The 15,440-nt window shown below is 46.9% G+C and overlaps 1 protein-coding gene across 3 annotated transcripts in view; it reads right to left on the bottom strand.

Annotated features, from left to right (window-relative positions):
- The window catches only part of bcor (BCL6 corepressor), a 61,084-nt gene extending 47,325 nt beyond the window's left edge, over nt 1–13,759 (bottom strand). For all 3 annotated transcript variants that reach the window (XM_088913247.1, XM_088913249.1, XM_088913248.1), the window contains exon 1: nt 13,515–13,759. The gene's annotated coding sequence lies outside the window, so the exon portion shown is untranslated. The remainder of the gene's footprint in view (nt 1–13,514) is intronic.
- Nucleotides 13,760–15,440: the final 1,681 nt, after the last annotated feature.

Genomic DNA, 15,440 nt, shown 5'->3' with positions numbered 1-15,440 from the left:
GTTAGTCAAATACATCCGAACGTGAGGGAGCAATGTTCACCTGCACGTCGTCACACAGTCTCTATGTTGAATCGGGCAGCTGAACTGCATACAGACCCCAGCGTACGCGAGGGAACAGACCAAAAGGGAGGGTAATGCGTGTTATTTTTCTTCTTTTTTTCCCCCCAAAAAAGCTGTTTTTGTGGGCCCTGTAGAGACGCTCCTACCCTATTTCTCATCTTGATTTTTGCGAAACCCCAAACAGTTTACGAAACCGCAAGGCGAACTACAAACTGCGAAGAGGGGAAGTAGGCACTGCCTGCCTTAAAGGCAAAATGCCAACAAGAAAAGTGTCATCAAAAAAAAAGAGAGGGGGGCCGCGAGCTATTCAGCAGAGACATTAGCGGATAGGCCTATTGATCACAGAGGAGTTGGTTTTGCATAATTGCGACTGACAGGGGCTGTGTTTCCCACATTGACGGCGCAACAGCTTTGAGGGGGCTGATCGATTAGCTACAATCCCTCCCCTCCCCTTTCCTATCTGAATGGAAGCAAACCCCGGGGATTCAAAAGAGCTCATTATACCGCGAATGGACGCGCAGCCAGTCCACCAACCCCCCCCCTCCCCGCCCCAACACCACCACCACCACCACCGGCTTTTCTCTCCCGTCCACGGTACTTGTATCCCACACTCTGGAGCTGGAACAATAACGAGGACAGATCTTAAAGGAGCGAAAACAGCAATAGGTAATTCCCCCCCATACAAACCGAGCTCTGTAAAAGGCTGTTTAAGCCTATTAGTCAAAACGAAACATTTACAGATCAGACCTGTTAAAAGATCTGCCCTGAAAACTTCGCGAGCCACGTTTTAGTTTGCCCGTGTATGACAAGAATTTATGAAAAAAGGGGACGCTGGTGATCTTGATGTAGCTTAGATCTATATACAGAATTTCCTTATCCTCAGCTGTAATGATGAGTAACGCCGGGCTTTGTTTCTAAATTTAAAACTCAATGGAAACGTCACGGCATTATATGGGGTAAAATGAAGCAGCAGCACAGAAGCCGGCTGCACAGTCGATACAGCTGGCTTTACTTAAGATTAATTGACACCTCCTCTAATACAATTAACTTTACCTACCCGGTGGATCTGTGTGGCTTTCACACCTACGAGTAGTGTTTAAAGGCATTAAACACATTCGCATTACTTTCAGATCAGACTTGGCGGGCTCCTCGCCCAAAAGCGAGCCTCTTTAACGTGTTTGGCGCGGAACAGCACACAATTTCGTCACCCGTCGGCCTTCATTTTCGGAGAAAATGTCCGTCACACGCCTTCCGATCCCCAGAGTCACACTTAGCACGGGGATTATCAAGAGGCACCGACGCACGGCGGTCCTTTGTCTTTCTAGCCAGGTCAGACAAGATCAAAGGCGAAAAAAAGCAGGCCTACAGTTCTGTATTCCGTGGGACCCCCCTACTGAAGGCACAACAGCGCGATGTTAAGAAAACGGTCCATTAGGATGCGAGAGATATACACGTGGTCTTTTATTCCTACAACTGCGACCTAAACGGGCTAGATTGCAGGACACACGATGGCATTAGAGTTCATTTGACGACGGAGTGCCAGGGTTTTTATTCACCCCGGGATGCCCACTTTACGTTCTCGACAAGTGTGATCAAGTACAGTACTCCGGCACACAAGGATTTCATTTCAAAAGATCACTTGCCGATGTGACTACAGTACGGTTTTCTTTCAGGCAGCAATTTTCAGAATTCCAGTTTTCTTTCGTGGTTCCCCGCCAGCCTGCTGAGGGTCCGGCTCAACTAACGTGCTCACGAATACCTTCTTATTTTGCGAACCTTATTAAAGGCATATTTAGAAAGCGCTGTTCTCCATCACAAAAAGAATTGACACGTCTTCGCACGTGTTCTTAAAAAAAAACAACTTAACAGTTCTGATGTGTCGTTTTAAATACGGAACGTCACGTTGTTCCACTTCGGGAACCAAGAGCATCCTCGGAAACCGTGGACACAAAGCGAGCTGCTGGTATTGAGGAGGTCTCCCCCCCCAACCTGTCCCTATACAATACATCCTCCTAACAAAAGCGAGGTGGCACGGAGATCATGGGAAAGAGACACTCCGGATCACCCGCTTCAAGCGTTGGCCGTACGTGCAGCCGCACACTGCGGAGAAAAGACATGCTGTGGTACGACGAGCTTCTCCTCTAATTACACTAAAGCAAAAGTACCTGCAGTCGCGTCCTCTCAGCGGCCGGGACTTGTTCATGTTACTGCCTTTGCCTAGGGCGAAGCTAGCAGAGCGAACGAGGGTTCCACGGAAAACAGATCCGTGTGTGATGCAGATCTGAAGTCATTCACCCCTGTGAAACAGTTGGACTTCCCCTAGAACACCTGCGCTGGCTGGGTAGCGAGCGACCGGGCACGACTTTAAAAGTCTGTGGTGACCGAACCACGACGGGCTGTCCAGGCACGCAGTTTCGCGGGACGGTCAAATGCAGATAAGTATGTCGTCGTCAGGTACACACACAAAAAAAAAACACTTAGATGCCGCCGGCGTTGGCGTTAGGAATTCGAAATATTTGTAAATTGTTTGGAAAACAAAGTTGAGGAAGTAAACATGACTTTTAATGAAAGGTTTTCCCACTACAAACGAAGGCAGCGGCCAAGTCTTGCGCTGGTTTCGGCTCGCTGCTCTTAGCTCGCTTAATAAGCAATGCTTAGTCACAGGGCTGCACATCAACACATTTAAGGAAGGGCGATGCATGCAAGCAAACAGCAATTAAACTATCCCGAAGCTTTCTTACTGTCTTAGATTTTTTTTTTTTGGGACGCAATACCAAGACCTCATTAACAATGTTTGTCTAAAATTACTCCGAACCAATCAAAAGATAAATTAATCCCGAGAGAGCAAGCGTTGCCATGCATACACCGTAGGCTCCGCATATAGGCTACATCTCATTGCTGAAAGGGACACGTCTGAAAAAAAAAGGGAAAGAAAAAAAAAAGAGAGGAAAAAATCCATTCAAATTAACACTGGGGCGGCTGTATCAACCCCGTGCTTAGGTGAAGTGCAAGCTCTATAATAAAGGCATTGTGTGACTGCAGCGGGGGGGGGGGGGGGGGGAGCGGAGAGGCGCGCGGACAACCCGCGCCTCAACAGCTGTCGCATTATCCGCGCTGCCTGTAAACAGGCTTCACCGCTCTCCCCTCGCCACAGCGCGACAGAGCTAGACGGACAATTCTCCACGACTCGGACCACAGGCTAACAACAGCAGCATTGTGCGACTCGTGCTGCTGCCGGAGAATCTGCCGCTGCAGCTGGACTCTTGAACTCATTCCAGCCGGATGGAAGAGGGGGTGGGGGTGGGGATAAGGCTGTACATAAAGTTCTGCGATTTACAAGGGGAAGCCAATATACCGGCTCGTGTGCAATTCCTACACGTTGTCGCCTCCCGTTATCCAAATAGAAGCCGGCATGGCCTTGCTAAACACCGCGGACCCTGTGCTCTTTCCAGTTCGGCACAACACGTCATCGGGGTCAGCGGAACAGCTCTCGACCCCCACGCCGCCTTCAGTCGCAGAATCCCTCGTAACGTCTTCAGATCTAGGGGGACGTTTTATTAGACATCTGTTCCACCCAACGGTCTCCTCGAACCAAGCAGGCCTCCTGACCCATCATCCCACACGACACATCAAAAACGGAACAGTGCAAGTAGGTCTTCAAGCAACTCGGCAGGGCACACCTGAAGAATCGCTCCTCGGCGGTGACGTCACCTTCTCCCGGTCGCCGCGGACTGACCCGCTTCTGCTCCCGCCTAGCGCGCCGCACTGACTGTTCGACCCGCTTCGGGATCGGCAGGAATATCACTCAAATACAGCAGGTCGTTCTATGGGACAGAAAGAATCCTCCTGGCAACGGGAAAACCCAGAACCCCCCCACCCCCCGTTGCATCTTTTTCCAAGTCGGATACCTCCAAACGTCGACTGACGTCCTTGCAACTATTCATAGTCAATTTTCTTACGAGCATAAAGGTTACAAACGACAGGGTGTCGGAGCGGCCCGCCTAACCCGTTTGGGACTGACAGGGACTGACAGGCAAACAAACAGGAGACCCCATCTTGGCAGGACATTGAAAATCATGACTTTCTTAGTGCGTCTGTCGTCCGTAGGCGTCCTGTAAATACAATAACATTTCTCAACTTTATGACGTGTCTTTCTGCAACTGTGTTACTGGGCCTCTGGCGCTCGAGAATAAGATAATATCGAAGTGTCAGTGACTCCACTCCAACTCGAAGTCCTAATAGAAGACTTCCACGCAGCTATTAAAATAATCGAGCCGTGTTGAAAACCCCACCACGCTTCCAATATACATCCGACAGTTCCAGCCCCCTGCTGTATTTGTGAATCAATATCTGTTTAATATTTGCAAAATAAGCCAGATGTTTGGCACATGTGCTGAGCTAAACTAGGAGATTTGTATTATTAGAAATAACAGTAAGCAGTTTTTCCCCGAAAAGTCCTTGAAAGGATTAGGAGCGGTGCAGAGGCGACGCTGTTTACACTTCACCCTAGATCGCTCGAATTCGGATTAGAAAAATAAAAAGCACGCTGCAGGAAAAAAAATAAATAAATAAAAAGAAGCTGCCTTGAGTGAATGGAAATGTTTTATTTGACGACATCACGCGTCAAAACCTTTAAAAATAACATCCACTGCCCTCCAACCTCGGGGAGAACCTGACGACCTGCGTCAAAAAAAAAAAAGGCGCAGGGTGCTGTTTCCCAGGCGAAACGATTTGCTCCGAGGGTAAAAATGCAGCGTTAAGAAAACAATGCTAGCGTAGGCAGTAACACGTTCTTGTGAGAGCGCAGCGATCCGTGCACCGCGGAGCTCCTGCAGCACAAAGGCTTTCTGAGGCGGAGAAAAGAGCTCTCCTGTTTCAGCGCTGCCGTCCCCCGGGAGGCTGGGACGGAGTGCAACTTCAATCAAACCATGACTTCTCCTCTGAGAGCCCGCTATGAAACCCGATCTCGCCAGCTCACGGCCATACTTTTGCCTTTTATTCACACACACACTCACATGTTCTACCTCCTTATACTAGGCCACGTAGCTCAGCACCTTCTCCGCTGCGAACAGCAGGCGACCGCTGAGGAAGGCTGCTTTGCGGTCGCTGTTCCTGAGCGGGTCCCCGCAACGTGCGGTGAGTTGCAGCTCCAGGAAAGAAACCTGATTCGGATGTAAATCCCAGCCCGGGCCAGGTGTTTATTTCAGGGAGATAAGGTGACGGTGAATTATTGTAACCACGCACGCAAGCCCTGACGATCTGCAGACACCGAAAATAATAAGCAGCGTCCGAAATACGAGAGGTAATGGGGTCACTCTCGTACTAAACCCCTCCCGACCCCTTTGTGTCGGCCGTCCATTTTGAGATTTGGTCAAAAGCGGACGAACATGGAATTGTTCGGAAGGGACACTAGGTCCGATCGTCTCAAAACGCAACTTGAAATGGTGACTCAAATTTTGTACCTCGCGTATAAACGCTGAAGAAACTGCATTTGGTCCCATTTAAATGGAGGGGGGGGGGGGACGCTACAATAGCACGTAAACGACCCACTAAGTCAAGGTTTCAACCTTCTATGCAGATGAATAAAACAACATTAACAGGGGGTGACAACTTGCCTGGGGTTTTGAGACGGTCGGCTGAGTTAACGGTCCTTCCGATCACTTGCTGCTGGCCCGGTTTTTGCTCATACCAGTTTCATATTAAAATGTATAACCTGAGAGGTATCACAATTCGTGGAGCTCCCATAATAGTCGTTTATCGAATAGCCCAAACAGCCTACATCCACCTCGCTAGCCCTTCCTTTCAACCCACTAAGACACTTGGAGTCCTGCCATTAGATTCTTGCTTCAACTCGACACATCGTCCTTTATTTAGAAAATACAGATAGCAACGATCTTGATCAGCCCTTCCACATTGCCCCGTATTAGTACAGCGTTTATCTACCCATTTTGCCCATGTCTGGGGTTGAGCACTGGCTTTTCATTCTGGTTTCCAATACACTCAACTGAAACCATTCTTTATTCACGTTCAATATCGCCGTTCAGGCGCATTTTTAGAAAGACAACATCGATGCTCTGTTCGCTACCGTCAATGGTTAATTCAGGCAAAATACTACAAAAGCGCTAAAACCCCATGCACGGTTCCTGAAAAAAAAAAAACGAATATTTAATGCTTGTTAACTGAGCAGCGGGGTGAGTAGGACCAGCCCCCTGTGCGAGACGTGTTGAGCCTCGGGTGTTCCGTATTTAGCTTTCAATCGTGTCATCTGGCGTCTGTCTCTACAGTCCGACGGCCGAACGCCTAGGCTAAGAGTTACATCCCGAAAACAGATCGCAGAAAGCTGATAGTACTTAAATACTAGCCCGGGGTGAAAGAGTACCTTTAAATGCTTAGAATTTGTCTAGTAAAAATTACATTAAAAGTGAGGTTTTCTCTCCGCGGCTACTCATACCTCCAGGTCGTTTCAGGACTTCCGCGCCGATGACGCACCCTGATGACACTTTGAGGTACTAACGCACACCCCCGGTTTGTTTATATGGCTGTAGCTGGCCTCCTGATGAAAGGGCGATGTCATCGCAAAGAGACTTTAATTGGATGGTATGCACCTACACCTAGTCATCTAAATTCCTGTCTGGTAAATAAGACGTTTTCCTGCGGCGCAACTATTCTTTTGGACTCCGCTAGAAGATGGTTGGTTGACGCGGAGTCGGCCTGTGGGTGTTTATACCGCACCGCTTCGGCAGAGGAACACGAACAAATCGTCGGTGAATGAATTCAGATAGAATGTACGAATGCAAAACGTTTGGCTTCATTATATAATATGATACTTTCATACATTACTACAAATATGCATCAACAACGCACAGAACTCAGTTCCTGAAAATAAACGAGCGTAACACCCCATTAATTCCAGCTCAAAACAGCATTTAAACTTCGCACTTACGAAGATTTAAAGAAGACGTTCAGGTTTATAGATAAAGGAGGCTACCAGCTAATAAATTAACCTCCAAGTATACAACAAGAAAAAAAATGATAGTGATTATTAGGTGTTTAACGTTAGAAAAACAATCCCACTTGATGTATACAGCATAGGCTTATTCATGTTTTCGCGAAACACACCGAAACCTCTCACGCAACCGAATCAGACTTTCCGTGTGGTTTTCAGGTTAGGGCATTTGAGCACTTTTTATCATTGAACTCTTACTTTAACGATGACGGTGTTTTCTACCGGTGTTGGTGTTGTATTAAACTGTGTTCTAAAACAACTGAAGAAACAGTCACAAAACATGCTCGAACTGAATTCCAAATCACCCCACTCTTTCAACATTGCCGCTTAAAAGTATTCACCTGGATTTGCAATGCGTTTCGTGTTCGTAAAGAGAACGGAGTCAGTGCACCGCCGACATTAAGAAATATTAATGAAAAGAGGTACCACAGCTCATTAATTCAAGCAAGAAGCGGAGCAAAAGTCCCGATAAAGGACGTTTCGTTGCATTTATGGTAACCTGTAATTCTGAATCACCACATCTGTGCGTCTTCAGGACGCGAAGCTGAATGTTACACTACAGGAAAACACTCCTTCACAAAGGTCACGGTTACATCGCCCAATCACACCCTTCATTAGCGCAAACACCACCACCATCTACGCAGCTCGCGTCTCCCTAAATCTAAGGCTAAGATTACATCAGTGCAAAGGCGACGTATTGTAGGCCAGGGAGTTACTGCACCGCAACCCAGTTGTTCAAGATGACAGGATCCAACGTTACACCTTCCACTGGAGAGATTAACTACTACTGCCAAGTGCTCAACACTTCAAAGTTGCTCGTGTTCCCAAAGGAATTGCAAAAAAGTGGAATAAATCTTAAGAATTAGAAATAATGCTTTTTTTTTTTTACCAAAACAGGGCACTTCGGATCCGAACAGATACGATCTCCTAATGCGAACATTCGCAATGCTCTATGAATAGCAACCAAGCAATTTATGTATTGCTGGAAGTGTTGCCGGGTGTCCACAGTCCAAAGCGGTTTCCCAAGTTCACCCGGGATATTTAAACATTCTTGGGTTTCCTTTAAAGTGCCGAAGGCTCCACACCGCGTCTTAAGCCAACTAAGCTGCAATCCTCTAATGAAGAGCAGACGGCAACTCGTGCCTCGCGGCATTCCAGGAAAATACGAGCGCGTTCACTCTGATCGCGGCTCTGATTGCTCTGCACGGGCCGAGCTCCGCTCTCCCTCCCTGCAATGTCGTCGTTTTTCAACTTGGTCGAAATAAAAAAAAAAAAAATCGGCCCCCCAGCACACCTCACTAAAAATGGGAACTGTACTTTAAACCAAGCCCTCGATAGACAGTTACCGCATTAGTCAGAAAACCTGCTGTCCAAAAGCCATTTGGCCCCTTATACTTTAATCTATACGTTCCATGCACCCTTGAAAATAAGTCTAATTCAAATAACCACATTTATACACAGTAAAACTTTATATAAAATAAGAAGCATACGATCACCTTCCTTGGGGGAAAAAAAAAGTTATTTAAAGGACTCTTAAAGACTCAAAAACGAGTTATACACTCTTCTGAAATGGTGAGCCATCCTTCTGCAAAGACCATCTCATTCTGGGGAGCAGGGTGTGTTCTCAAACCTCTAATTTGTTTCTAATAAATCAGCTGGAATGAATTATTCCAGCTGAGAGTTTGGGATCTTTATGCAGCAGGAAGGTGAAGTCTGGACCAGTAGGTCTTGCCCCACAGAGACTACCACGCTGGATTTAAATGTGTTTGTACCTTTCTGCAGTCGACATACTCTCAATTTTCCCCAACACTGAGAATATCCCCCTAACCTAAGGAAGTAAACCTCTTCTGTGCTTAACTGTTCAAGAAGGGGCTCATGAGGAGTTTAAATTGTCAACTGACTCATGCAGTGTCTCTGATTAGATCCAGATAAACTTTGCGCCAAACTCCTTTGACCACGGTCCAATTCTTGAATGCGTTTTAGTCTCCTTGCCCTTAACAGTGCTATTCTTGCTACACCACCTCCCTTAAATCTTCATTTCAAAAGCTACCTTCACACTGCAGATAGCTGAATGACACCTGAGCCCTCTGCCAGCTCTTCTGACAAACCAGCGCTCCTCATCTCCCTGTTCCTGAAGGATATTACCTTCAAGTATTGCTCATCCTTGTTAGTAGCTTTTGGGGTCATCCAGTCTGGGGTTCATCAATTATAGATGATGTTTCTCTGCTCCGTGCATGTTGGCTATGCTTCAGATACCACACCTCAGAAACTAGAGTGCTCGGGGTTTTCACTCAATGTCTTTCTTCTTCGTTATGCAAAAACTGTTCTATTGCTGCCTGAAAGCCTAGAGATGTTCAAATCGGTTCATCCAGATTAAGCTTTATTTCGCTGCCACACCAAAGCAGCCTCTCAGCTGTCGAGTGGAATATGGATGCAAAGAGGAACAAATTCTGCTAATGACCAGAAACGCCCACCAATGAGTCATCAATTAGACTTGATTGGTATATGTGATGGATTACGTTCTATTACACTTCTCACATATAGTTTACCTTGAGATGTTGTGATTACACATACATTTGAAGATGATCAATGGCAATTAAAGATTGCTTAACGACAAGTTCTTTTCACACAAAAGTAAACGCTATCAACAAAGTTATAAGAGAAAACACACTCGTGAAGGCTTTGAGTATATTTTTAATGCTCGTAATATATCGTAACTCCTGCCCATACCTATGTCTCTTGTACAGCAGCGTATCTATTACGTACACTCCTCGTGTTATTTCATATAACAATGCTAAGCATTTTCCCCAACTATAGCTCCCGGATTTAAATCTCCAACTATAAATCAACATTAATATTCTGAATCCTTTAAACGACAACAATCGCTCCTCATATGAAATCTAGACACCTGACAATTGCAAAGGAACGTGGTAAAAGCCGGCAATTATCCCCTCTTTTTTCTACCCTTCGCCATACTTACTTTAAACCATCATGGGGAAAAGCCAACTACAGTGATGAATTCTTAATGTAAAGCTGTTCAATAATGAAAATGAACTGCCACCAGCCGTAATGCACAGGGTTTAAAGCTTACGCCCACTTAAGATGGGTGGATCTGGGGTTATCTTCGGTGGCGGTGGAACTTTTTTTTTTAATACTGTTTCGGTTAATTACGAGGAGCACGGCTGCACACGCCAGTTCTGCGCAGACGGGGCGAATTTAAAATCTCGCCACGGCGACTCTTTGGGGTTGTCTCGATGACAGGGTTAGATTCTACCCGTTTCGCCTAACCATCAGAAAGTCTTAGATGGCCCTGGTTATGATCCCACGAGTCGCCCGGCGCACGAAACCAGCCGCAACTTCCGATCCTGTTAACATCACGGGCACGCGAGGCAGAACTGGTCCGACCCGGGGGGGGGGGACGCGAGGTTACCGCCGCGCGCGCCGACAAGACCCCCACGACACTCAAGATGAAGCGCGGTGAATCGCAGCACGGAAACGGACGAAAGAACCACCCTTCCCCCTGAGATGATTGCGCTTTAAACGAGAGCACATTTCACTCAGCCTGCTCGTGTGAACACCTTACGCCTAAAAAAAAAAAACAACAACAACAACAAAAAAAAAACAGCCTCCAGATCTGAAGCTTTCGACGCCACGAGTGCCGATCAGAAGCCGCAAGAGTCTGGCTTCCCGGAACTCGGTCTCACGCCGAGGACAGAGCGACAGAGCGCCGGACACCGCGCACCGCGTAGCGGATCCTTGGAGCGCGATCGCCCGGGCTGCGGTCCTACGTGCTCAGAACAAAGCCGTGCGCGCCGTCTGTTCGGGTTAATTTCGAGACAGACCGGAGATGGTACTAAAAGTAAATTCCTCCTTACACGAGCGGGGGACTCGGGGCCAGCTGAGCGGTCAAGGGCTTCTTGAAAACAGTTTTGCTTTCAGGTGTCTTTTCACGATTTTGAATGAGTCGATACACATAAACGCGAATATTTAGAACGGGCCGCGCGAACGAAACCGTTCAGCCGATTCCCATGAATTCTTTACCGCGTCGACGATTTCAATGCGAGCATATGTTATGTATAGTTTTTAAAACAAGTAATAGGAATGAATCGCCGCTGTCTTCGTGGCTGCTTTTCTATTTCGCCCGAGTGCTTCCTGTCGTGTGCTATTCACCAGGCTACGATCCACGAAGCGCGGCGCGGGACACAGCCCGAGGTGAATACCAAGTTATAATTAATTAACATAATTAAGATGGATTACACAGAACTCTATACAGCCGGACGTCTAATTTCAGACACAGAAGGAGAACCGTATTTGCCATTAAGGCTGAGGTCACACAAAGCTAGCGAAGCCTCGAGACGACAAAACTCTCTGTCTTTTGAAAGTTCCCCTTTTTCAAGTCGCGGCCTCCGAGACGAACAGAGAGTGGGCAAACCGGCTACAGCGACAGTCATTTTTAAACTTTCCTAGCTCGATCGCTCTCCTTCAGCGACCTGTGAAGTCTTTCACTTTGATCTTTACGCGATTTCTTGTTTTCGCAACCAATCTAGTGTCCCCCCCCCCCCACACACACACCGACACACACACGTTTGTGTCGCTTCGGCTTCGAGATCCCAAGCGCTTGTCTAGACCAATCGATCATAACACAGACTAAAAATGCATGACAAATAGCTGTCTTTTATTATCGTTCAGAAGCGCAGAAGCCCGGCGAAAACGCAGTTGAATCCATCCGAAAAAAATCCCAAATCAGTCTAACACTTCCAGCTCTTCAGTGCTCACAGACACCTGGACATATACATCCATACACTAAATACTATTTGAACAGCACCTTTTACGTCTTAAAACACTCCAGAGTTTCATATGTTAATCTACCCCCATTACTTCACGCAGGCTCCACTAAAACGCCAATAAACGACACAGCACTGTTCTATATTTCAATTGATCGCTGGAAGCCCGAACGTGAGAAAGCTCTTTGTCCGCGAGCTGGCTTGCTAAAGGTAAACAGAGACCCTTCAGTCCCATTGAAGGTGCCGGATAACTAATGAGCTGGAAAACGCATTGATCCGGAGAGTACTTCCTAATTAACGCTCGGTCGCTGACCCTGGAAAAGAGTGAAAAACCGCCTAAAACGCAATCGGTGATAAAAAGTAATATCTGTATTAAAGAAAAAAACTAAACAATACGGACAGAGCACAAGGGGTCCTCAGTCTTCTCAATGAGGCTTAACATGCAAACAAAAAAAAAAACTCGATCTAAAACACGGGTTAATCTTGGGCGGTGTTGTCTGCCCGTTTTCCATTTCCGTGAACTGTAAAAAAAAGGGGGGGGGGGGGTCGCGAACATTTTAAGACTGTTAATCTATCTGCGAAGCCCGGCGAGTTAAATCAGATCAGACGCGTCAGAAAGTAATTTGTAGCAGTCTGGTTCACACCTGCACGAGCCTATCTGCGGTCTATAAGCGCGCGGAGGGGAGGGGTGTGAGCGAGAACACAACATATATAGCTCTCCAGAAGGTTTCAGTCTCTGCCGCAGTCTCTATCCTGTCTCTCTGGCTCGCAACAAGCACTCTCTTCACCCCCAGAGACACGTCTCCTCACCGCACACGCACGCAGACCCACACCGCGGGGATGCCCTCCAACTGCGCCGAGCCGCAAGATTATTTATGAACTAGGCTACCATAAACCTGGGCGAGGCTCTTGTTCTGTAACGCCGGCGGCTTCATCTCGGGGCAAAACGCAACTTAAATGTGACCGAGGGGCGGATCGTTCCCAAGTTCTGGGGGGGGGGGCAGAGCAAAATCCTCACGAAACCCGCGTGAGGTTCTCTCGGCGTTTCATTAAAGCTCCGTGTCAACTTTCGAATCGGACATTTCGTTTTCTTCCTCTCTCCGGGCTACTGTCCCTGTGCGATACCAGCACTGTAAAACAAAACAAAAAAAAATCGGTTCGCCGGCCGGGGAGCCCCCCCGTCACGAAGCTTACAGATGATTCATTATTGACATTAAGGTTTGCACCCGTTCAGGGGCGAAATGATTAAAATCCAGCCGGAGTAGTTCATCAACCGTCCGCAATTACCCCGGCGAAACATCCCAAGACCACCCGTCTCGCTATCGCTTTTTGTTGTTCTGTTCCGTGCGATAACAAGCAATATAAACGTGTTAAATCGGACTCCACCAGACGCCGAACATAAATTTTACTCAGACCTACTGGCAAAGCGAATTCTCCACGACTTCCAACGCTTAAAAAAAATCCGATACGACCAGGAATCCCGCTACGTCTGAGAAAATCCGCCAGTTTTCCTCTTGGCTGTTGTTCACAGGGTTTTTAATGCGTTCTGCTGCGTAGGTCCCTGTATATGCAAACATCTGATTGCGCCCAGCAAAAGTGGCAAAAATAAAACGAAACAGGTCTTAACAGCCCAAGCCGCTTAACGCTAAAACACATCGTCTTACCTGCGTGATAACCGAGAGAATGAATTCCGTACAGAATCCGATCCCGTCTTGACTTTTAAGTTGGTTTTTTTTCCCCCCTTCGTAACTTTTAGGCTTCGAAAATTCAACGGGGACACGATCCACTAGCTTAGTTTCACAGTAGCGCAAACATCCAAGTCAAAAACTCAAACTCATTCAGCCCAGCGTCGTGCAGAGGGAAACTAGACGGGCTGCCCTTCAGAAAAAGCTGTTGCTGTAGTTTGATCACAATCGACCGATCTCCGGTGTTGGGGAACAGAAGGAATTAAGGCTCCCAAGGTGCTTTAAATTTTCCCCTCTCTTGCACCCTCGGACAGGCTTTTCAGAATACTTTTTTTTGTAGTGATCCAGAGAGTCACGGTAGATTTCCAGTGGGAAGAAAACTGCACAAAATTAAAGGAATATACATACATCCTCAGCATTTACAGCGATTGGTTTTTAAGATCCAAATGTTAAAAGTGCAGGTATTCCTCGGAACGAAAGCGAACTTGGGATTTTCGCGTCTTGCACACGGGTACAGGTGGCGACGGTCCGCGGACTCCGGCAATTAATACAGCCCAGTGATGCCTCACAGCGCCATGTTGGGTTTACCGCACTCGCTGAACACGCCGCTTCAGAACGTAGTAGTTACCCTCTCCTCTTACACGACATCCCTCTTTTTTCTGAAGCTTTGTTCATCTCACACCTCTTCTCTTCTTGACTCTGCTTTAGGGTTCTTTTCTAAACACAAAATGTTTCGTCCTTGTTTTTCTTCTCCGCTCTCTCGCTCTCTCTCTCTCAACAGTTCCCTTTTCTCTGGCTCTGCAGCACCAGACACCAGCTGCTGCTCTCTCCGTGCGTGCAGCGGAGACTGAGCGCTGAGAGCTACTCGCTCCCACTCACAGACTCTACCCAGAAGGCCAGTCGGGGAACCGCAATTACCATAAACCTCCAGCAAACTTACTTCGCTCGACGGCCGTGTAAAAACAAAACCAGCGAGTCTACTCGTGTTCATTCCCTTGACTGCGCCGCGTGTTTGCTTATTACAAGACGCAGGCTGCTGCTTCACTTTAATTATTCCTGGCTTTGGTTTCCTCGTCGTCACAGATTAATGTAAAGCCAAGTAAGAGGAGGAAAAAAAAAAGGTGACAACGTATGCTTCGTTTCTAAAACTTTCTCCCCGCTAAACCTTCCGCGGCAAATTTTTAGATACAGCAGTGAAATCCGAGGTACTGAATGTTGCGCGGCGACGAAGGTCTTTAGATTGATTTCTCTTCGAATATCGGGTGAAATAATGTTATGCGACACGCTTAAACCTTTCTGAATCGTACCACTGCTAGCGGTTCTGCTGCGGTCCTGACTCTGGCCGAGTGCAAGCGCCTCGTGGAGTGGTCTTTACTCGTTCTTGACTTACTTCTGCTTAAAGTCTTTTGCCTATTTAATGTCTACACAAGCTCCCTGCATTGTATTTCAAAGGAAATACAGTTTTGGCTATAATATATTTCTAAGTTGTTGTTGTTTTTTTAAGTAGTCAAACATTACATACAGATAAATAAATACATTCGGTCATTACCAAAATCCACTGGGTCTTTTATTTTTTACTTGATTTTGTGACACCCCCGTGTTAAATATAAGATTCTCTGCGTTCAGATATGGACAGAAAGCACAATGTTAAAAATACAAGAAATATTGTTGGTTTTTTAAAAAAAAAAACTATATTGCAGACCGGTTCTACAGAACGCAGTGCATTCAAAATCTGCTTGTGGCTCAAAACTGGACCGAACAGACTACCAGTGTAGGCAGTGTGCTTCGCAGTAGTGGAAGGTGGGTCAACGTGTTATAGAAGAACGTAGTTAAAAGGGTTTGGTGTACAAGGCCTGTGTGCGGCTTTTCAATAGAATCTATTTAAGGTCGGCGCATCTCTCCTCG

The sequence above is a fragment of the Atractosteus spatula genome, chromosome 4 (assembly GCF_055471065.1).
Source record: "Atractosteus spatula isolate fAtrSpa1 chromosome 4, fAtrSpa1.hap1, whole genome shotgun sequence".
In the NCBI taxonomy this organism is placed as follows: domain Eukaryota; kingdom Metazoa; phylum Chordata; class Actinopteri; order Semionotiformes; family Lepisosteidae; genus Atractosteus; species Atractosteus spatula.
Note: the sequence above shows the minus strand (reverse complement) of the source record. Positions and strands in the feature narration are given on the sequence as shown.